The sequence below is a fragment of the Pseudophryne corroboree genome, chromosome 4 (genome assembly GCF_028390025.1).
Source record: "Pseudophryne corroboree isolate aPseCor3 chromosome 4, aPseCor3.hap2, whole genome shotgun sequence".
In the NCBI taxonomy this organism is placed as follows: Eukaryota; Metazoa; Chordata; class Amphibia; order Anura; family Myobatrachidae; genus Pseudophryne; species Pseudophryne corroboree.
Window position 1 is genome coordinate 450,126,831 of NC_086447.1, and position 24,494 is coordinate 450,151,324.

At 45.4% G+C, this 24,494-nt stretch overlaps 1 protein-coding gene across 1 annotated transcript in view; it reads left to right on the forward strand.

Moving 5' to 3' along the window:
- Window positions 1-24,494, forward strand: part of PM20D2 (peptidase M20 domain containing 2) — an 87,004-nt gene that overhangs the window by 51,712 nt on the left and 10,798 nt on the right. The window lies entirely within an intron of this gene.

Genomic DNA, 24,494 nt, shown 5'->3' on the forward strand with positions numbered 1-24,494 from the left:
ATATATATATATATATATATATATATATATGTAAAAAATAGAAGTAATCAGCGCCTAATAATGCCCAGAAAATGACGGTGGGGACATAGAATGAAATTTAGTGAAACAAATGGGACAAGCACTTATCTCAGATAGGAATCTTCGGTCCTCAGACCAATATCATCACAGTGATATGCAAAAGAGAAAAAGAAACAACTAATAGTGTGTACCGTTTAAACCTATATGTACTTATAGCATTTTTCTACTTAGTGAGTGTTAATTGGAAACGCTCCCAGAATATCACACTCCACAATAGAGTAGTAGAAAGATAATTTTTCACATTTAATTAAGTACATAAAATATATCCACGGTTTAAAATGAGCAGGTATCGCACGTACAAGAAACAAATGATATAGAAGCTTATCTGTCCATAAATATAGGGTCCAGGATATCTCCCTTCACATTTACTTTAGTACATAAATTAAACCACGGTTTAAAACGAGCAGGTATCACACGTACAAGAAACAATTGATATAAAAGCTTATATGTCCATCAAAAGAGGGTCCAGGGTTACCCTGACACACTCCAGCCACATGAGGTCTAGCATTGTCTTGCATTAGGAGGAACCCAGGGCCAACCGCACCAGCATATGGTCTCACAAGGGGTCTGAGGATCTCATCTCGGTACCTAATGGCTGTCAGGCTACATCTGGCGAGCACATGGAGGGCAGTGCGGCCCCCCAAAGAAATACCACCCCACACCATTACTGACCCACTGCCAAACCGGTCATGCTGGAGGATGTTGCAGGCAGCAGAACGTTCTCCTTGGCGTCTCCAGACTCTGTCATGTCTGTCACATGTGCTCAGTGAGAACCTGCTTTCAACTGTGAAGAGCACAGGGCGCCAGTGGCGAATTTGCCAATCTTGGTGTTCTCCGGCAAATGCCAAACATCCTGCACGATGTTGGGCTGTAAGCACAACCCCCACCTGTGGACGTCGGGCCCTCATACCACCCTCATGGAGTCTGTTTCTGAACGTTTGAGTAGACACATGCACATTTGTGGCTTGCTGGAGGTCATTTTGCAGGGCTCTTGCAGTGCTCCTCCTGTTCCTCCTTGCACAAAGGCGAAGGTAGCGGTCCTGCTTCTGGGTTGGTGCCCTCCTACGGCCTCCTCCACGTCTCCTGATGTACTGGCCTGTCTCCTGGTAGTGTCTCCATGCTCTGGACACTACGCTGACAGACACAGCAAACCTTCTTGCCACAGCTCGCATTGATGTGCCATCCTGGATGAGCTGCACTACCTGAGCCACTTGCGTGGGTTGTAGACTCTGTCTCATGCTACCACTAGAATGAATGCACCGCCAGCTTTCAAAAGTGACCAAAACATCAGCCAGAAAACATAGGAGCTGAGAAGTGGTCTGTGGTCACCACCTGCAGAACAACTCCTTTATTGGGGGTGTCTTGGTAATTGCCTATAATTTCCACCTGTTGTCTATTCCATTTGCACAACAGCATGTTAAATTGATTGTCAATCAGTGTTGCTTCCTAAGTGGACAGTTTGATTTCACAGAAGTGTGATTGACTTGGAGTTTTTTTTTAGCAGTGTATATATGTATATATACTGTTTATGTATGTATGTGTATAGATTTTTTTTTTATATATATATATATATATATATATATATATCGAATGTGGTTCTAATAGAGAGGGGTATGCATCCATCCACTCATCATTTATATAGAACAGGAGGCACTCACAGGTCTTTGTAAAAGAGTGTATTCTCAAAAATTCAATAAAGTGATTGGCACATGCTGCCAACGTTTCAGCGCCGCGCAGGGCGCTTTTCTCAAGGCTGTGTGCAAAGCTACAAGCAAAAGAAACCCAAATAGTGTATGTTCTTACCTTAAGTAGGTGAAGGACCGCGCTGTGGAGCTGCGAGGACTGGCGTTCGGCGGGGCTTCCGGTGAGTGTTCCCCTCGCATAACCAGGAAGTGACGTCACTGGTTGCTGGGTTACCGCGAGCGTCCCCGCCGTCGTTGTTATCCCGCTGATCCTGGCGGAAAATAATACAAAACATTGACAGATCGTGTCCCTGAGTGCTTAAATGTATGTGCACGATTCTGAATATTAACCACGAGTAAGTGCAGTGAAAGATCTGTGTTTCCCAGTGTGGGGGACAGAACCGAGAAGTGATTAATGATGCACCCTGTGTAAAAAAGAAACAGTGACTGACACATAATTAAAATAACTGAACCAGCAAGAAGATGCCTATTATTACAACAATGTATATATAGCAACTGTGCTTGTGGAATAACGATGTTTTAGATGACATGTGTGTGAGGGAACAAGCTGAGGATTATTAGTTGCAGATTAGGAACACCAAGAGCGTGTTGAGGAGGTGGGCATGCTATATAGATGTGACTTTATGTTGACATGTTACCATGTATGTATGCATGGCTAATGCACAAAGCCCACAGAGGCTTGGTGCAGTATACTGCTATGGATAAAATAAACGACACATTTGGCTGTTGCATCCTTGGATGGCACTAAAGTTTGCAGCATCTATGTGTATAATGCCATTCAATGTTCATTCCCAGAAAACGCTCCAAGCGACATGTTCGTTAAGTCCGTGCGGAGTTAATGTGGACAAGCGGTATATCCATTCGATCTCCCGTTGGGCCAATGCCCTGGCTCGATCTCCTCCTCTAGCATTGGCCGGTATATGGTCCACAATCATATGTCTAAGATGTTGTAGTTGGTGCTGTGCTTGTTTGAAGTGACGCGCCACTGGTTGGTCATTGGGCTTTCCCTCCAGGGCGGCCTTAATGGCCGATCTGTGTAAGGCCATTCTCTCCCTGAAACTCCAGACGGTCAATATGGACTATGAGGAGAATCGAGTTTACCGATGGCTATACGGCATCTCTGACGCACCGGCAGGTGGAGGCAGAAAACAACGACAATCCTGGAGAGATAAAAGAGCCAGGTCGACCAGACGTACGTATTCTTCTAATTCGGATAGCGACTTCCGCTGCCAGGACTCTGACGGATCCAAATCTCCCAAACAGGCCCCTTTAGGGGCAGCTACCAAGATGCGCCACGAACCAGGAGGCCAAGGCCAACTAGACGGGGAGGACAAAATTATAGAATCTGGAAAACCTCCGCGCGGAGTCAGGAACAGAAAGAAGACTTAGTGTTCAACTTATCATCCAGAACTCTAACCGACACAGAAAATCAAATCCTCAAAAAGGGACTCTCATTCATTCCCACCAACCCACATGACGATTTCAAATGGACAGTCGAACAGCACCGATTCAGCAGGACATTGCGACTCAAGGAGTTTTTCCAGCATCAACCCACAGTCAAAAATACGGATGAACGCAGCAAGCTCCGGTCGAGATCAACTTTTGATCCCCCATCCAACAACGCAGCTATAAAAACTTTCTCCAGACTGCTGGACACTTCAATTAAAAAATACGACCGAGCAGCTCCGGTCTTACACAGTAACCTTACTAGGCAGGAACAACAAGCCATTAAAAACTTAAGTTCCTACAAGGACATCATTATACGACCGGCGGACAAAGGGGGAGCAATTGTCATACAAGACCGCAACAAGTACATCGCTGAGATAGACAGACAGCTGACAGACACTACCACATACAAAAAATTAAGAAATAATCCCACTGTTCAATTTAAATCTGAAATTGACAACATTTTGAAACAGGCAGTAACAGACGGGCATTTGGATTCAAAAACGGCAACATCCCTTATGCAACCTCACCCCATGGTTCCAGTACTGTACACGGTCCCGAAAATACACAAGAATCCTACACATCCACCTGGGCGTCCAATTACCTCAGCCAGAGGATCTTTAATACAGCCAATTTCCATATTTCTGGACACTCTAATTCAACCATTTGTCACCAAGCAAGACACATATTTAAAGGACACCACGCACCTATTACTCATACTACAGGAAATATCAAAAGTACCCAATAACACAATCATGTGTACAATGGATGTACAAAGTTTGTACACAGTAATTCCGCACACACAAGGTCTGGCCGCAATGTCACAATTCTTGGAAACAGAAAAATTCAAAGCTTTGCACATACTGTACCCCTGTTTATGAAACTGCTGGAATACATCTTGACACATAATTATTTTTTACATAATGGCGAATTCTTTTTGCAACTCACAGGATGCTCGATGGGATCCAACGTATCCCCTAGTTACGCCAACATATACATGTATGCTTTTGAACGCAAACATCTGAGGTCAGAGAGCATTTCAGCTAAAACACTCCTGTACAAACGCTACATAGATGACCTCTTACTTTTTTGGACGGGGAGTGCTGGAGAATTAGATAACCTGTTTAACCAAATCAACACAAGTAACACCCCAATTAAACTAACTATAGAAAGCAGTACAAAGTCTATACACTTTCTAGATGTCCAAATTGACATAAGGGATGACATCATCTCTACCTCAGTATACCAAAAACCTACGGATCGTAATACACTACTGAGAAACAATAGCTTCCATCCCCCAGCATTGAAAAAGGGCCTACCCAGGTCCCAAATGCTACGGGTGGCTCGCATCACCAGCAATAGTGAACTATTAGACAGTGCCCTCGATCAAGTCGTTTTCAAATTCACACAAAGGGGGTACGACAGACGCCAGCTGGCACGTATTAAACAGGAAGTTCTCATCATCCCGAGGAACAAATTATTTGGTTCCATGAAACGTGAAAGTACCAACAAAATACCGTTCATTACAGAATATACCACAGCCAGCTCTATTACTACCCGAGCCACGAGGGCATTGTGGCCCATAGTGAGCACGGATCCGTCACTACCCGCCTTTAAAAACACCACCATCATGCCTTGCTTCAAAAGAGGTCGCAACCTCAAGGACACCCTAGTAAAAACCGATGTGACACAGAAAAAACAAACAGCTTTCAAAACCGGGTGCCAAAGATGCTTGACGTGCACCACTTGCAAGCACATGGACACAGGTCCGACGTTTGTGCATCCGAAAAGTCACAAGACATTTAAAATTCGTCACCATGTCACCTGCATGTCACAATTTGTCATTTATGTCATCTCCTGTCCGTGCGGCTTACTCTATGTGGGCCAAACTGTCCGCACTTTCAGGGAGAGAATGGCCTTACACAGATCGGCCATTAAGGCCGCCCTGGAGGGAAAGCCCAATGACCAACCAGTGGCGCGTCACTTCAAACAAGCACAGCACCAACTACAACATCTTAGACATATGATTGTGGACCATATACCGGCCAATGCTAGAGGAGGAGATCGAGCCAGGGCATTGGCCCAACGGGAGATCGAATGGATATACCGCTTGTCCACATTAACTCCGCACGGACTTAACGAACATGTCGCTTGGAGCGTTTTCTGGGAATGAACATTGAATGGCATTATACACATAGATGCTGCAAACTTTAGTGCCATCCAAGGATGCAACAGCCAAATGTGTCGTTTATTTTATCCATAGCAGTATACTGCACCAAGCCTCTGTGGGCTTTGTGCATTAGCCATGCATACATACATGGTAACATGTCAACATAAAGTCACATCTATATAGCATGCCCACCTCCTCAACACGCTCTTGGTGTTCCTAATCTGCAACTAATAATCCTCAGCTTGTTCCCTCACACACATGTCATCTAAAACATCGTTATTCCACAAGCACAGTTGCTATATATACATTGTTGTAATAATAGGCATCTTCTTGCTGGTTCAGTTATTTTAATTATGTGTCAGTCACTGTTTCTTTTTTACACAGGGTGCATCATTAATCACTTCTCGGTTCTGTCCCCCACACTGGGAAACACAGATCTTTCACTGCACTTACTCGTGGTTAATATTCAGAATCGTGCACATACATTTAAGCACTCAGGGACACGATCTGTCAATGTTTTGTATTATTTTCCGCCAGGATCAGCGGGATAACAACGACGGCGGGGACGCTCGCGGTAACCCAGCAACCAGTGACGTCACTTCCTGGTTATGCGAGGGGAACACTCACCGGAAGCCCCGCCGAACGCCAGTCCTCGCAGCTCCACAGCGCGGTCCTTCACCTACTTAAGGTAAGAACATACACTATTTGGGTTTCTTTTGCTTGTAGCTTTGCACACAGCCTTGAGAGAAGCGCCCTGCGCGGCGCTGAAACGTTGGCAGCATGTGCCAATCACTTTATTGAATTTTTGAGAATACACTCTTTTACAAAGACCTGTGAGTGCCTCCTGTTCTATATAAATGATGAGTGGATGGATGCATACCGCTCTCTATTAGAACCACATTCGATATCCATTGGACTTTAGGACGGCACCCAGGCAGATGTCGACATAAGTGAGTGCCGACCTCACCAGTTTTGTGTATATATATATATATATATATATATATATATATATATATATATAATCCAAAATCATACCGGCACTCCAGAAGATAAATAAGTTCCTTTGCTGCGGTGCCATCCAAGTCAGCAAGTGACAAGCATATGGTGTAGAGATCGGTGGCACTCAGGCAGACTTGTTAAATGCAGAAAAATGTCTTTATTTTATGGCAAATAAAGAAATTTTTCTGCATTTAACAAGTCTGCCTGAGTGCCACCGATCTCTACACCATATATATATATATATATTCTAGTTCACACTGATACATTTTCTATCTCACTGCACTATCCAATTCGCTCCGATGCGTCCTGCTGCTGCCCCCGATGGGGATAATGCATAATCTGCGATAAGTGTCCTGCCGGAGCAGCGATAACACATGGTCTCGTAGATCAATATTTTATTATAGATTCTATGGGGCAGATATATGAGTGATATTCTTATTTTCTCTTACGTCATAGAGGATGCTGGGAACTCCAAAAGGACCATGGGGTACAGACGGATCCGCAGGAGCTTGGGCACACTATAAAGACTTAAACTGGGTGTGGACTGGCTCCTCCCTCTATGCCCCTCCTCCAGACCTCAGTTAGACTTTGTGCCCAGGAGTGACTGGATGCACACTAGGGGAGCTCTACAGAGTTTCTCTGGAAAGACTTTTGTTAGGTTTTTTATCTTCAGGGAGACCTGCTGGCTACAGGCTCCCTGCATCGTGGGACTAAGGGGAGAGAAGTCAGAACTACTTCTGCTTAGTTAAGGGCTCTGCTTCTTATGCTACTGGACACCATTAGCTCCAGAGGGTTTGATCACTTGGTTCGCCTAGCTGCTTGTTCCCGGAGCCGTGCCGTCACCCCCCTCAGAGAAGCCAGAAGAAAGAAGCCGGGTAAGTATTAGAAGAAAAGAAGACTTCAGTGACGGTAGAAGACTTCATTAACGGAGGTAACACGCAGCGGTTGCGCTGCGCTCCAGGCTCCCACACACCAACGACACTCACAGGGTGCAGGGCGCTGGGGGGGGCGCCCTGGGCAGCCAGTTACTGTAAGTTGAAATAAAGCTGGCATATGTACATGTTAGTTGCTTGGGCACCGTTTCCGATACCCCCCGCCAGATCCCGCTACGGCCTCACTGCGCGCCATTGTTCCTACACGCTGATGGTGGTTACAAGGGTGCAGGGCGCTGGGGGTAGCGCCCTGGGCAGCAGGTTAGAGGATCGTTGTTTTTACAAACCCCGATACCCTATACGATACCCCCGCCATTTAGCAGCGGTAGCGCTGCGCGCCATGGTTCCCGTACACGCCTGCGGCTGGTTGGGTGCAGGGCGCTGGGGGGGGGGGGCGCCCTGGACGGTAATTTAGAGGTGTTTGGTGACTGTATATAGTGCCTAGACACTATATACAGTCCTTTGACTGCATTATATACTTTTTTATAAAGAGGGCTGAAGCGTGCCGAAAAGAGGCGGGGCTTACCCCTCACAGCAGGGTTCAGCGCCATTTTTCTGTCTGTCCCCGCCAAAATGGTGATGAATACTAGTTTTTCTGTCGACCATATCGTTCCTGGTGAATCCACAAGTGGGGCGTATTTGTACATGATTATACATTCGGAACAAATTACTGTCACTAGGGACCTATTGGGTCCGGACTATTCACTTATGTATATATGTTATATATATATATATATTTGTGTGTGTGTGTGTGTGTGTGTGTGTGTATATATATATATATATATATATATATATTATAGATAGATAGATAGATAAATACGTTGTTGGGTATTACATGTTGTATATTAATGAATGCTGAAGTAATAGTATTCTTTTTCATGTGCTGGTCGCTCTGTAGATTAAGCTTTACGTCGGCAGTGACGAGTTGGTGTTCGGTCCTCTCAAGGAGTACGAAGGTTTAAATACTTTCCCCGACGAGGTGAGAATTCTGTGGAAGTCAACTCCTGGTCGACACGGGGCCCTGTCAGAAAGGATCGTATACAGGAAGCTAATTGATATTTTATTCCTATACTTTGACCCTGTTTACATTACATGCACCTGCGGGTAAGGTTGGTTTCTCCTGGTGGTTCTTCTTATGCCATTACGGTGGCTGCCGTGGGTATACAGGAGGGCGACCGGGGAAATGCTGAGGTTGTCTCCGGGAGATTCTGGAGTTTTTTCCCCTGGGACGGTGTATCACTGTTGGGGGATACCTCGGCTCAGTCAATACCGGGGCATGCTGCTGGTGATTCTAACTTCCTGAGTTAGTCTCCTTCACAAGGGTTGGTGACGCATTTTTTGGTGGGATGTAGTCGTTTTAACCAGTTCGATTCCGTTCTTTTTCCTTTTCTGTATTGACAGTGGAAGGTGAAAAATTTAAGGTTTCTGCAACCTTGTTCGGTTCGCAGAACGGGATGTCGTTGTCTGTTTATACCACATACATTACATGTCGCTGGGTCTACCTGGCTGGAGGCCACCTTGGTGCGACCTCGTTTACTACGTGTCAGTCGGTCTGGGAATAGACTAGGAACTGTGAGTTACTTATAGAATCCTAGGGGGACCTTCTGGTGTGACAGATGGTTCCCCGCACTGATTTTTCTGTTAGATCTTGCTGTTCCCCTTTGGGAGGGGAGGTGGTACGCAACGCCATACCAGAGGTGCGTAAGGTTCAGGGAATTGTCCTGATTTTCCAAAAAAAAAAAAAAAAAGACAAGGATTTCTCCTTACGATATTGGACTACAGGGTGGAACCTCTCCGACGAGGGAGCTCCACCACGTCATGATAGTAAGGAGTTCAAGGCGTTCTTCTCCGCATTCAGGTTACCTGGATGGGTATTCAGGGATGTCGTGGCCATTTCACCGGAGGGATGGCAGTAGGATGGTATTTTTTCCATAGTAAGATCCATCGTTATTCTGTAGGGGGGCACTCTCCTGATTAAGGCGAGGTCAAGCCATAAGTGATGCAAATTGTCGTTTTCTCTCTGACTGTTCTTTGACACAAGGGAAGCCGGTCATTCTCAACGGCACAGACGTCGGAGGTGGGTATCTGAGTAGATACAGAAAGGTTGAGGCTCTGTGTGTTCCTGTGGACGGTAGTCGGAGGATCCGGAGTCGGATCAGATAAGGAGAGTGGGTTTTTTTCAGTGAGCTCGTCGCCTGCCAGAGTGGTTGTCACACTCGCGGCGCTGCGGCTGCCGCGCTTACCGCTCCGGGTGCGCTGGGTCTCTCGGCGGTCGCCGCCCCCGGTGGGCACCGGGTTGTTGCGTCTTGCTGGCGCTGCCTCCGGCGGGTTCCCGGGGTGTGGGCGCCGCCATTGCGCCTGGCGTTCACGGGAGCGTGGTGGGCGAGTGACGTCATCGGCCCCTTCCGCCAATTGGGAGAGAGCGGGAAGTTCAAAGGAAGACGCCGTGCAGAGCTCCGGCGCCTGAGTATCGTCTCTTCTATGATCACCAGTGCTAGCAGCGTTCAGTGAGTTCTCTAACTGAACGTCTCCTGTGTACCAGCGTTTGCAGAGTATCTCTCAGTGGAACATTCCTTGTGCTTCCAGCGTTTGCAGAGTATCACTCAGTGGAACATTCCTTGTGCTTCCAGCGTTTGCAGAGTATCACTCAGTGGAACATTCCTTGTGCTACCAGCGTTTGCAGAGTATCACTCAGTGGAACAATCACTGTGCTACCAGCGTTACAGTGTATCACCTAGTGGAACATTCACTGTGCTACCAGCGTTACAGTGTATCACTCAGTGGAACATTCACTGTGCTACCAGCGTTACAGTGTATCACTCAGTGGGACATTCTCTGAGTTACAGTGTTTCTCTTAAGGGGACACCTCCTGTGTTTCCTGTATTACATGATATCTCCAAGTGGAACGCCTTCCATACTTCCAGAGTTACACTGAATCTTAAATCCTCATTCATTTCTTCAACATCGCTCACAAGCTTCTCATTCTTCCAACATCGCTCACAAATTCTTCATTCTTCAGTGTGCTTCACCATCGTTCTCAAATCCTCATTCATTTCTTCAGCAACGCTCACAAGTTCTTCATTCTTCTGTGTGCTTCACCATTGTTCTCAAATCCTCATTCATCTCTTCAGCATCGCTCACAAGTTCTTCATTCTTCTGTGTGCTTTACCATCATTCTCAAATCATCATTTAATTCCTCAGCATTATACGCCAGTTACTACGGCTAGTTCTGCATGAGGAAAACCTACATCCGGCCATCCCTGCTCCGGCCCAGCTGTGGTTCCTCCTTCCGATCATCGGAGGAACCCCCGAGTTCTCAACACTCCGAACCCAGGTCAGTGACAGTATACTCAGGCCACATGGACCCGGGGGATCGGAACCCAGAATCAAGTGCCATCCAAAACTTAGTTTCCCGAGTTCAGAGTCAGGAGGCGGCACAGTGCCAGGTGATGCAGTATCTCCAGGAATTATTCGGCCGGCTGGATCAAATTCAGGCTTCCCTGGCTTCTGTAGTTCCGGCTCCAGTTCCAGTACCCGCTCCAGTGGTTGCCACCAGTAATGTTCAATCCTTGTCCGGAACCAGGTCACGCCTTCAGCTTCCCACTCCCTCTCGCTATAATGGGAATCCAAAGAATTGCCGTGGTTTTCTCAATCAATGCGAGGTGCATTTTGAACTTAGAGAAAATAGACCCCTAATGCGCTATACCACCAATAGCAGCCTTGGAGAACCAAAAGAGAACCTTTCACCGTGATTCTAAATGATACACAATATATAAACAACTTGGAACTCCACGTGGCGCTACTTAATCATCTTCAGAGAAAGCTTACATAGTAGGCATACCAAATTTCAGGTCTCACAGCTGTCTTGATTTGAAAATCAACTACAAGACATAAAATATATACAACACATAGTGCAATACTGTAAAATAATTATTGGGTATTTTATTAATGGTCCCACTCACATATAAATGTGAAATAAATTGCATGTAGAAAATCACAAGACACGCAGTGTAGTTTTCACTCCACGACTGAATCCTCCTCCATAGAACTCTTGAAATAAAAAATAGGGATAATAGTGCAACACCGTCTTTTTTAAGGACAAAAATTTAATAAGGAATGCACTCACAAAACATATAATTAAAATCAGCATAAAATATCCACATAGAACTGCAAGCCTGATAAGGTCTCCCGGATATAATCACCGCAAAGTCCTCAAGTTCCAGCGTCTCCACCGGTCTCAGGTCGCAGCTCCAATCCTCGTCTGGCTCGTTTGTCTGCTTAAGCGCTTTCGGACTTGCGTCCTTCCTCAGAAGCATGAGAGCCAAAGTGTTCTATTCCTCCTTAAGTAGCACTTTGATTAGTCTTTAATCAAAACACCTGTTTCCTCTTCGGAAGCCGCAGCCCCCGGATATGATGTTTTCCGGATATGTAGTGCTGGTCACATTACCCGTGCGTCTCAGCTCTATTGATGAAAAGCCGTTCGTACTATCCGTCCCAGGAAATGACATAGACGGAAGTGACGTTAGCGGAAGTGACCATGCGTTCCACACCATAATGTTTGCATTCCACTGCAGATTCCTCCATATTGTATCAGTGAATCCATTCATTACATAAAAATGAAAATAACAAACAATCATAAAAACGAATAAAAATAGGATTTTAACGAAAGTGACTGTGCATTCCACAATAAGACACCTCTGTATTAAAACAGTAATTGATTACATAGGATAATAATAATCTTAAAAAATAATTAAAAGGGTAGGAGTAGAGATACAGAAATAGCTTATAAGAACTAGAGAAACCATTTTAGTTCGAAGTCACTATTTAGACCAAGGGGTACTAGAGATTTCAATTTATATATCCATTTCATTTCTGTTTTTGAAAGGACAGTTTCTATTTCCTTATTCCGTGGTGTGGGTTTAATTATTTGTATTCCCCAAAAACTTTTAAAATGATTCGGGTTGCAGGAGTGTTTATCTTTAAAATGTTTAGAGACCGTGTGCGTCTCTACCCCTTTCCTAACATTGTATGTGTGTTCATACAATCTAGTTTTCAGATTTCGGCCTGTCTTGCCGACATAGACCAAGCCACAATCACACTCCAGCGCGTATATCACATCCCTTGAGTTACAGGTGATAAAGTCATTTATCGGATATGTGGTACCATTAACTGTAAATTCCTTTAATTTGCTAGGTCCGTTGGTACATTTACACATGGCACACAGCCCACACCTATAAAAGCCTTTGCTTCTAATACTACTTCTTTTTATAGGTTCTATAGAGCTGTGTACTAAACGATCTTTAATAGACTTCGATCTCCTATAGACAAATTTCGGTTTAGCCGGTAATAGAGAACCTATAACCGGATCTTTGACCAAAACCTTCCAATGTTTTTTTATCGTGGATTCAATTTCTCTATGTTGCGAATTAAAATCCAAAGAAAAAAGGGAAAAAGGGGAGGAGTAAAAAAGAAAAAACCCCCAACTAAAACAAAATTGAATACCCCTGATAAAACAGTCAATAATACTGTTAAGATATTCAATTTGAGCAAAAGGGTCCTTACAATAGATGAACAAAGAGTGCTCACTAGAGGGCTAAAGTTTTCGCCAACTAGCCAGTTAGAACCCTTTGACTTCTATATAGACCTACAAAAGTTTATACGGAAGCTCACATTGAGAAAGTTCTTTGTCAATAAAGGAGATTTAGTTAATGAGAATGTTGTGAGTTCCACTAAATCTCAATTTAAACCTAAATCAACATTCTTTCCATCATATGTGAAGGGGAGTTTTATTGACTGTTTCAGTAAATTGGTTCTGGACGAAGTTGAAACCACTCTTCGTAAGAAACGGAAGAAATGTAATTTGTCGAAAAAAGAGTGGATAGCTTTAAAATCACTAAGGGAGGATACCAATTTGATAATTAAGCCTGCCGATAAAGGCAGTGGATTGGTGCTTATGGATAAGACTGACTATGTAGCAGAATTAGATCGTCAATTAGGAGATGGTGTCACCTATTCAAAAATAAAATCTGATCCCACTAATAAAATCAGCGAGGCATTGTATAAATTAACTTCTGAGGCACTTGTGAATAATACCATCACTAAAGATGAATTTGAATTCATCAATATTAAACAACCCTCTATACCTACAATATATTGCCTACCCAAGGTCCATAAAGACCCTCTACATCCACCGGGTAGGCCTATTGTTTCGGGGACTAATAGTATTACCTCCAATTTATCTATGATCATTGATCATTACCTTCAACCACTGGTCAAAGAGACCAAGTCTTATTTAAAAGATACGGGTCATCTTCTAAAATTCCTGGAGGACTTTGATTGGAGTAGGGACTATTTACTTGTGAGTGCTGATGTGTCAACCCTATATACCATCATTGTAGAAGAGAAGGGGTTGGAGGCAGTTTCCTACTTTTTAGACAAATCTGAATATACGAGTGACTTACAAGACTTTATAAAAGAAGGCATTAAATTCATCCTTAGAAACAACTATTTTGTTTTCAATGGGAATTATTATCTCCAGCGGGTGGGCACCGCCACCCGCTTTCGTTAAAATCCTATTTTTATTCGTTTTTATAATTGTTTGTTATTTTCATTTTTATGTAATGAATGGATTCACTGATACAATATGGAGGAATCTGCAGTGGAATGCAAACATTATGGTGTGGAACGCATGGTCACTTCCGCTAATGTCACTTCCGTCTATGTCATTTCCTGGGACGGATAGTACGAACGGCTTTTCATCAATAGAGCTGAGACGCACGGGTAATGTGACCAGCACTACATATCCGGAAAACATCATATCCGGGGGCTGCGGCTTCCGAAGAGGAAACAGGTGTTTTGATTAAAGACTAATCAAAGTGCTACTTAAGGAGGAATAGAACACTTTGGCTCTCATGCTTCTGAGGAAGGACGCAAGTCCGAAAGCGCTTAAGCAGACAAACGAGCCAGACGAGGATTGGAGCTGCGACCTGGGACCGGTGGAGACGCTGGAACTTGAGGACTTTGCGGTGATTATATCCGGGAGACCTTATCAGGCTTGCAGTTCTATGTGGATATTTTATGCTGATTTTAATTATATGTTTTGTGAGTGCATTCCTTATTAAATTTTTGTCCTTAAAAAAGACGGTGTTGCACTATTATCCCTATTTTTTATTTCAAGAGTTCTATGGAGGAGGATTCAGTCGTGGAGTGAAAACTACCCTGCGTGTCTTGTGATTTTCTACATGCAATTTATTTCACATTTATATGTGAGTGGGACCATTAATAAAATACCCAATAATTATTTTACAGTATTGCACTATGTGTTGTATATATTTTATGTCTTGTAGTTGATTTTCAAATCAAGACAGCTGTGAGACCTGAAATTTGGTATGCCTACTATGTAAGCTTTCTCTGAAGGTGATTAAGTAGCGCCACGTGGAGTTCCAAGTTGTTTATATATTGTGCATTTTGAACTTCTCTCACACAACTTCCCCACGGATCGGGCCAAAGGGGCATACATTATTTCCTTGCTTGAAGGTTCAGCGTTGGATTGGGTGTCTCCGTTGTGGGAGCGATCTGACCCTTTGGTTTCCAGTTACACCAATTTCATCGCGTCATTCCGAAGGATTTTTGACGAGCCCGGCAGAATGACCGCTGCTTCCTCGGACCTGCTCCGAGTCCGTCAAGGCTCCCGTTCAGTGGGACAGTATGTGATTCACTTCCAGACCATAGCCTCGGAACTACGCTGGAATAATGATGCTCTCCGGGCCGCTTTCTGGAACGGGCTCTCCGACCGTCTAAAAGACGAGCTGGTCACTAGGGATCTGCCAGATTCCTTAGAACAGTTGATCTCACTCTGCGTTAAGGTGGATTCCGCATGCAGGAACGAGGTGGCGAACGTAGTCTGTCAGGTCGATCCAGATTCCGGTCTCTCCCGTCTAAGCAAACAGTTACCCCAAGTTCGGATGAACCCATGCAAATCAATCAATCCCGGCAGTCCCCGGAAGAACGACAGCGCCGTCGTGAGGGTAAACTCTGCCTCTACTGTGGAGCCGCGGATCCCTTTATCAAATACTGCAAGTCCCGTCCGGGAAACGGGCAGTCCTAGCTTGTTCCGGAGAAGTCGAGTTAGGGGTTACATCTAAATCTTCTCCGACAGTGGATTGTTTACTCTCCGTGTCTCTGTTTTCTGAGTCTATAGCTAAACCTGTTAAAGCCCTGCTGGACTCTGGGGCTGCAGGGAACTTTGTTTCTCTTTCTGGGTTTACAGTTACAGTCTGTCAAACGACCTATTACGTTGACCGCCATTAATGGTACCAAAATATCTAATGGTCTTATTACAAATCGCACAGAGCCAATCAAGCTGCAGGTCGGAGCTCTGCATCAAGAACATCTGGAGTTCCTAGTAATTCCGGAGATGCCTCACGATCTTGTTCTTGGTCTACCATGGCTTAGAATTCACAATCCTCACATCGACTGGAAGTCGTCACAAATAATGTCCTGGAGTTCGTTTTGTCACTCTAATTGTCTCACTCCTGTTTACCCGCTCCGTGCATCTTCCAAGTCGGATGAGGAGCTTATTCCAGAGGCCTATCGGGAGTTCACAGACGTATTTTCAGAACAGGCGGCCGATCAGTTACCACTGCATAGACCCTGGGACTGTCCCATTGAGCTTATCCCAGGGAGAATGCCACCTCGGGGACGCACATATCCCTTATCATTACCCGAGACCCAAGCTATGTCGGACTACATAAAGTCTAATCTGCTGAAAGGATTCATTCGCCCCTCTACCTCCCCGGCTGGAGCAGGTTTCTTTTTCGTCAAGAAGGACGGAGGGTTAAGACCATGTATTGATTATCGTGGCTTAAACGATATCACCGTTAAGAACAAATACCCTCTACGGCTAATCACGGAGCTATTTGATAGGGTTCGTGGAGCCCACGTTTTCACTAAGCTCGACTTAAGAGGAGCCTATAATTTGATACGTATCCGACAGGGGGACGAATGGCAGACGGCCTTTAATACCAGGGACGGGCATTACGAGTATCTGGTAATGCCGTTTGGCCTCAGCAATGCCCCTGCCGTTTTTCAGGGATTTGTAAATGAAATCTTCCGAGATATGTTATATCAAAGCGTAGTGGTGTACTTGGATGACATTCTGATATTTTCTAAGAATCTTGCAGAGCACAGAGTACAGGTCAAAGAAGTACTTCTTCGCCTACGAAGGAATCGTCTCTACGGCAAGATTTCCAAATGCGTCTTCGAGGTCCCTTCAATTCCATTGCTCGGATATGTCATCTCAGGTACGGAGCTTCGCATGGATCCGGAGAAACTCACTGCCATTCGAGACTGGACTCAGCCTCTCTCCTTGAAAGCGGTACAAAGATTTCTGGGCTTTGCAAATTACTACCGGAAATTTATAAAGGGATTTTCTGCCATTGTTGCACCTATTACTGCCCTAACCAAAAAGGGGTCTGACCCAAGTCACTGGTCTTCAAAAGCTGAAGTAGCGTTTGCCCGGTTGAAATCAGCCTTCATGTCTGCTCCGGTACTCCAACAACCAAATTTTTCTAAACCATTCTTCTTGGAAGTCGATGCTTCTTCAGTAGGCATCGGTGCCGTTTTTTCACAGTACTCCTCTGATGGGAAGTTACATCCATGTGGTTTCCATTCTCGTAAGTACTCTCCTGCTGAACTAAACTACACCATTGGAGATCAGGAGCTTTTAGCAATAAAATCTGCCCTAGAAGAATGGAGGTACTTATTGGAAGGTGCTAAACACCTAATTACGATCTATACCGATCACAAGAACTTGTTGTATATCAAGACGGCCCAGTGCTTGAATTCCCGTCAAGCTAGATGGGCGCTCTTTTTCACTCGATTCTCGTTTGTTATTAAGTACCGGGCCGGGACTCTCAATGCTAAGGCTGATGCTCTGTCTCGTTCTTTAACGGCCTCGGATGAGGAGAATTCCTTTGAAAAGAGTTTGATTCTCAGTCCAGTCTCTATTTCAGCAGCTCCCACTACTTTGGGTCCTCCTCCTGGGAGAATGTCTGTACCAGTTGAATTTTGTCCAAAGTTGCTGCAGTGGGCTCATCCTGGTGTTCAAAAAATGTGTGAATTTCTACGAAGGTCATATTGGTGGGACACCATGAAGAAGGATATACAAGATTATGTCAACTCATGTCCTCAATGTGCTCAGCACAAAACTCTTCGTCTGCCTCCTGCGGGGTTGCTTCGTCCACTGTCCATTCCTAAGAAACCCTGGACCCATATTTCCATGGACTTTGTTACTGAATGACCCCTCTCCAAGGGTTACAATACCATCTGGGTGATTATTGACCGCTTTTCTAAAATGGCACATTTTGTTCCGTTGTCCGGGTTACCAACAGCTCCCAAGTTGGCTTTACTATTTATTCGTGAACACTTCCGCCTGCACGGGTTACCTCGGGAGATAGTCTCTGATCGAGGGGTACAGTTCACTGCTAGATTCTGGAGGGCCCTCTGTTCAGCTTTACAAATAAAACTCAAGTTGTCATCTGCTTACCATCCACAAACCAATGGGCAGACTGAATGCGTCAATCAAGATTTAGAGACTTTTCTCCGCGTTTATCTTTCTCCTTCGCAGGGCGATTGGGTGGAACGGTTACCCTGGGCCGAGTTTGCCCATAACCATCTGTATCACTCTTCCACTGGTGAGTCTCCATTCTTCATTAATTATGGATTCCATCCACGAGTTCCAGAATTACCCATCTCTCCTTCGGAGGATGTTCCTGCTGCAGCTTCTACTCTCCAGCACTTCAGTCAAATCTGGAGTAAGGTTCATGCTAATCTCAAAAAAATCTCTGGCCGCTACAAATTCTTTGCGGATAGGAAATGGCGAGCAGCTCCTCAATACAAAGTTGGTGACAGGGTATGGCTCTCTACCCGCAATCTTCGTTTAAGAGTGCCCGCTATGAAGTTTGCTCCGAGGTTCATCGGTCCTTACCCTGTTTTCCAAGTCCTGAACCCGGTTGTCTGCAAATTGGGGTTGCCTTCCCACTTTCGGGTACCAAATTCGTTCCATGTTTCTCTTCTTCGTCCCCTCATCTTAAATCGGTTCCATTCAGAGTCTCCTAGGCCGACCTCGGTAGAGACTGAAGCTGGAACAGAATTTGAAATCAAAGCTATTCTTGACTCTCGTTATCTTCACAAGAATTTACAGTATCTGGTAGAATGGAAAGGTTATGGTCCTGAGGAGAGGAGCTGGGTCAAAGCTTCTGAAGTCACTGCTCCCCGACTAGTCCGGATCTTTCATTCTAAGCATCCCACGAAACCAGGAAAGTGTCCAGGGGCCACTCCTAGAGGAGGGGGTACTGTCACACTCGTGGCGCTGCGGCTGCCGCGCTTACCGCTCCAGGTGCACTGGGTCTCTCGGCGGTCGCCGCTCCCGGTGGGCACCGGGTTGTTGCGTCTTGCTGGCGCTGCCTCCGGCGTGTTCCCGGGGTGTGGGCGCCGCCATTGCGCCTGGCGTTCACGGGAGCGTGGTGGGCGAGTGACGTCATCGGCCCCTTCCGCCAATTGGGAGAGAGCGGGAAGTTCAAAGGAAGACGCCGTGCAGAGCTCCGTTGCCTGAGTATCGTCTCTTCTATGATCACCAGTGCTAGCAGCGTTCAGTGAGTTCTTTAACTGAACGTCTCCTGTGTACCAGCGTTTGCAGAGCATCTCTCAGTGGAACATTCCTTGTGCTTCCAGCGTTTGCAGAGTATCACTCAGTGGAACATTCCTTGTGCTTCCAGCGTTTGCAGAGTATCACTCAGTGGAACATTCCTTGTGCTTCCAGCGTTTGCAGAGTATCACTCAGTGGAACATTCCTTGTGCTACCAGCGTTTGCAGAGTATCACTCAGTGGAACAATCACTGTGCTACCAGCGTTACAGTGTATCACCTAGTGGAACATTCACTGTGCTACCAGCGTTACAGTGTATCACTCAGTGGAACAATCACTGTGCTACCAGCGTTACAGTGTATCACTCAGTGGAACATTCACTGTGCTACCAGCGTTACAGTGTATCACTCAGTGGGACATTCTCTGAGTTACAGTGTTTCTCTTAAGGGACACCTCCTGTGTTTCCTGTATTACATGATATCTCCAAGTGGAACGCCTTCCATACTTCCAGAGTTACACTGAATCTTAAATCCTCATTCATTTCTTCAACATCGCTCACAAGCTTCTCATTCTTCAAACATCGCTCACAAATTCTTCATTCTTCAGTGTGCTTCACCATCGTTCTCAAATCCTCATTCATTTCTTCAGCAACGCCCACAAGTTCTTCATTCTTCTGTGTGCTTCACCATCGTTCTCAAATCCTCATTCATTTCTTCAGCAACGCTCACAAGTTCTTCATTCTTCTGTGTGCTTCACCATCGTTCTCAAATCCTCATTCATTTCTTCAGCATCGCTCACAAGTTCTTCATTCTTCTGTGTGCTTCACCATCATTCTCAAATCCTCATTCATCTCTTCAGCATCGCTCACAAGTTCTTCATTCTTCTGTGTGCTTCACCATCGTTCTCAAATCATCATTTAATTCCTCAGCATTATACGCCAGTTACTACGGCTAGTTCTGCATGAGGAAAACCTACATCCGGCCATCCCTGCTCCGGCCCAGCTGTGGTTCCTCCTTCCGATCATCGGAAGAACACCCGAGTTCTCAACACTCCGAACCCAGGTCAGTGACAGTGGTTTCACGAGACCAGTTAGGAGGTGCTCCGGGTCTCCCCTACACATGCGCCGGAATTATAATCCTAATAGCCAGGATGTCGTTCCTGTGGTGTTGGCTGTGTTCTCACCTCATAGAGGGACGAAGGTTCGGAATCCAGAATGGGATCCTGGTGTCTGTGCATGCAGATCTCCGAGACTGGGGAGCAGTCCTTGCATGGGAAGTATTTCCAGAGTAAAAGGTCAAGCTGGGAAGCTTGTCTGCATTAAGCCTTCTTGTGTTAAGAGATATTTTCAATGAACATATGCTTCGGGATCTGCCCGTGCTAATTCTGTCGGACGGCTGGACAGCAGTGGTGTATGTAAGCCGAGAAGGCGGAACGAGGTGAAAAGCGGCAATGGCAGAGGCCAAGAAGTTTTCCGCTGGGTGGAAAGACTGGTAAATGCTATATTAGTAGTTTTCGTTCCGGAGGTGAATGACAGTGAAATAGATTCCTCTGCAGACGCGAACGCCGTCCGGGAGAAATATAGTCGCCATCGAGAAGTTTCTCTGAAGTGACAGGTCTTTGAGGAGTGCCTCAGGTGGACATGTTGGCGTCTTGCCCCAAAGAGAGTTCTCAGGGATATTGTTCCGGGCCAGGGGACACTCATGCTGTAGCGGTGGACGTCATAGGGACACCTTGGGTGTTTCAGTCAGTTTATGTATTTTCCCTGTTTTCACTTTTTGGACGGTGATAATCGTAAGAAGAACAAGGGTTCAGACGATCTTCATTGTTCCGGTCTCACCAAGGAGCGCTTGGTATCCAGTTATTCAAGATTTACTTGTAGAAGATCCATGTCCTTTCCTCTATGTGAGGGACTGTTACAGATTGATCCGGGCGTGTATCAATACTTACCGAGGATGCGTTTGACGGCGTGCCGGTTGAACGCCATATCCTGGCCAGAAAATGTATTCCCATGTGAAGTCTTTCCAACACTTCTTCAGACTGGAAAGAAGTAACGGCAAGGTCTTACCACCGTGTTTGGAGAAAATAGGTGTCTTGGTGTGAATTCAAGGTGGCTACTACGGAAGACATTCCCCTGGGTCGTTCTTCTCCATTATTTTTTGGAAAGCAGGTGTGGGTGCAGGCTTAAAGTTAGGCTCCTTTGAGTGCGAAGTTTTGGCCTTATAAATTTTCTTTCAAATAAGAATTGGCAAACCTTTACGGAAGTTCGGACCTTCGTGAAAGGAGTACTGTACATCCAACCTCCATTTGTGCCCACGTTGGCACCATGGGACCTGGACGTGGTGTTGCGTTTTCATGTGTCACACTGTTGGAACCTTTTGTGAAAGGTTTGGTTGAAAATTCTCTCTTGGAAGGTGGTCATGCTATTGGCTTTGGCGTCCGCAAGGCGGATGTCGGAGGTAGCGGCTTTGTCTCACAAGAGTCCTGTTTGATCTTCCATGTGGATAGAGAGGACTTGGGAACTTGGTTAATAATTCTGCCAAGAGTGGTTACTGGGTTTCGCAGAAATCAGCCTGTTTTGATCCCGGTGGTTACTTAGACATTAGCTGATTCAAAGTATCTCGATGTAGTCAGGGCTTTGAATATTTATGTCGCCATTTTGGCTCAGGACGCCTGCGTCTATGCAGTCTGTTACACGTTGGTTCTGTGTTACGATGCGGCGTGTTCGTTCTACGGCTGGATTGCCGTTACAGTAGTTGGTGGAGACCAATTCTACTAGGAAGGTGGGCTCATCTTGGGCGGCTGCCCGAGGGCTCTCGGCACTTCAACTTTGCCGAGCAGCTACGTGGTCGGGTTCAAACACTTTGCTAAGTTTACAAGTTTGATACCCTGGCTGGGGAGGACCTCGTGTTTGCTCAATCGGTGCTACAGAGTCGTACGCACTCTCCCGCCCGGTCTGGAGCTTTGGTATAGACCCCATGGTCCTTTTGGAGTCCCCAGCATCCTCTAGGACGTAAGAGAAAATAGGATTTTAATACCTACCGGTAAATCCTTTTCTTCTAGTCCGTAGAGGATGCTGGGCGCCCGTCCCAGTGCGTACTGTCGCTGCGGTAATTGGTTATGGTTACACTCTTGGGGTGTTTCTTTTCTGTCGGCTGTTGCTGGTGTTGTGCATGCCAGGGCGTGCGGTGTATTATTATTGTTTGTCTTGACACACAGGTTGTGTTACCTATTCTCTCAGCATATGGCTGTATGTTTTTTCATGCCGTGGGCTGGTATTCTATTGAATGCCATGCTTTGCGGTATGGTCGTGGTGTGAGCTGGTGTACCACTCATTGTGTTAAATTGAAAAATTCTTTCCTCGAAATGTCCGTCTCTCCTGGGCACAGTTTTCTAACTGAGGTCTGGGGGAGGGGCATAGAGGGAGGAGCCAGTTCACACCCAGTTTAAGTCTTTATAGTGTGCCCAAGCTCCTGCGGATCCGTCTATACCCCATGGTCCTTTTGGAGTCCCCAGCATCCTCTACGGACTAGGAGAAAAGGATTTACCGGTAGGTATTAAAATCCTATTATCACTCTTTATGCTTTTAAAGCTTTAAAATGGTGCTCAAGCCAATGAGCTCCTAACTGTCAGGTGTTTGAAAAGTGACAATTATGAGCTGATTGGCTGGAGCACCATTTATTATTCTTAACAGGTGATAACAAGAATATAATTTGTTGTTAAATCTGCGCCTATATTTTTTCTTTTCCTTTTTTTTTTTTACACCTAAAAATTTTACTTTTAATTTTTTGAGTTTTATTCACTATTAACTGCTTAACTTACTTTTACTATTCAAAAGTGACAAAAAATGTCTTTTTTATTTTTTCTGTTCACAGATGTGTCCTCTGTCAGCTTGTGGGTAGTCGCTTGCCAGCGATTACCCGCAGCCTGCCGTGACTAGCCGTAGCCTGCCGTGACTAGCCGTAGCCTGCGTACTCTCCATGCTTCCCTATTGAAGTGTGTACGCACGTGCCTGCAGACATTTGGCAACGATTACCCGCAGCCTGCCATGACTAGCCGTAGCCTGCGTACTATCCATGCTTCCCTATTGAAGTGTGTACGCACGTGCCTGCAGACATTTGGCAACGATTACCCGCAGCCTGCCATGACTAGCCGTAGCCTGCGTACTCTCCATGCTTCCCTATTGAAGTGTGTATGCACGTGCCTGCAGAAATATGTGGTCACACTATTAGCTGCGCATGAGTCTCGTTTTCCGCAACTCCTTTGCAGGATGTCAGGCCATATATGTAAAAATCAGTAAAAAAAAAAAAAAAAAGTATCTAAATTTCACTATCAACGGGTCCCCAAAGTAATGTTGCACCTCACCCCTGGTTGCAATTCGTCCCCAAGTGATATTATTCCCATCCACCTGCCACGGGATCAGTATGTGAGTTAAACAGTTGAAAGGTCAGCACTGAGAATGTAGATACTATTAGATCAAACATGGGATGTGGACCTTTAATAATGTTATTTACAGCAGTTTAGCTGTGTTGGCTTTACAACTTCAAGTGTGATGAATTAAATGTTGAAATGGGAACTGCATACCCCTTCCTACCTCCAGTGTCCATTGGTCCTTATCTAAGAATAAGCCCCTTACCCCAGTGGCAGCAAATTCATTCAGTCCATCGAATCCCCTAGGAGGCAATGATACCTTATGTTGAACTAACACCTCCCTCCCCACCACCTTCACCCTAATGAAGAGTACAGCTGAGCTGGTCATGCACTTGATTTTTACTTTTCTAACCAGCATGAGCAGAATGCTGTTTGCACGGCTTTCCTAGAAGCTTATTTGGCAGTGATGTTGGCGGTCACAAACTGCTATATTACTGCCTAAGTGACAAAGTAGCACCGCTCTGCACATGTGCACAACAGATGTCCTCTGAAATTGCTGGGGTACAGTGGAGCAGACACCATGGGATGTGATTATGTCAGTAAAAGCCCAGCTGGCAGCACTTCCATACCATGCGACCACGCCTTTTAAATGGTTACACCAAAGACACTGGATTCAAAATGTTGTTGACGTAAGTGGGGCATGTACAGTAATATCCAGCTTTTCATCCTTCTAACCAACTGAAAGATTATTTGACCAACTAAACAATCATGAAGTGTTCTCCCTACTCCTAACCAACATTTGCATCAGTCTAGCCAACTTCTGTCCAACTAAACTGTTCTGTCATCACAAAAGTAGGCAGAAAGTGTCTGCCTACTTTGCCCCTTCCCACACAGTGGCTTTATTACACATACCACATAAGAACCATGCAACCTATTATTCAGTCGGGTATCCGAATGTTAGGTTGAAAGTGTATAGGTTGACTCCATATACCCGACATCATAAGGTTGACAGGTTCAAAAGGTTGACATGAAAATTGTCGACACACACTTTGGGTGGGTCTTTACATGTTTTCTTAACTTTTGCTTGATTTACTGTCCACGTGGACTATGATTGAGAATAGTAACCTGTGGCGAGTGCAGCGAGCCACCTTG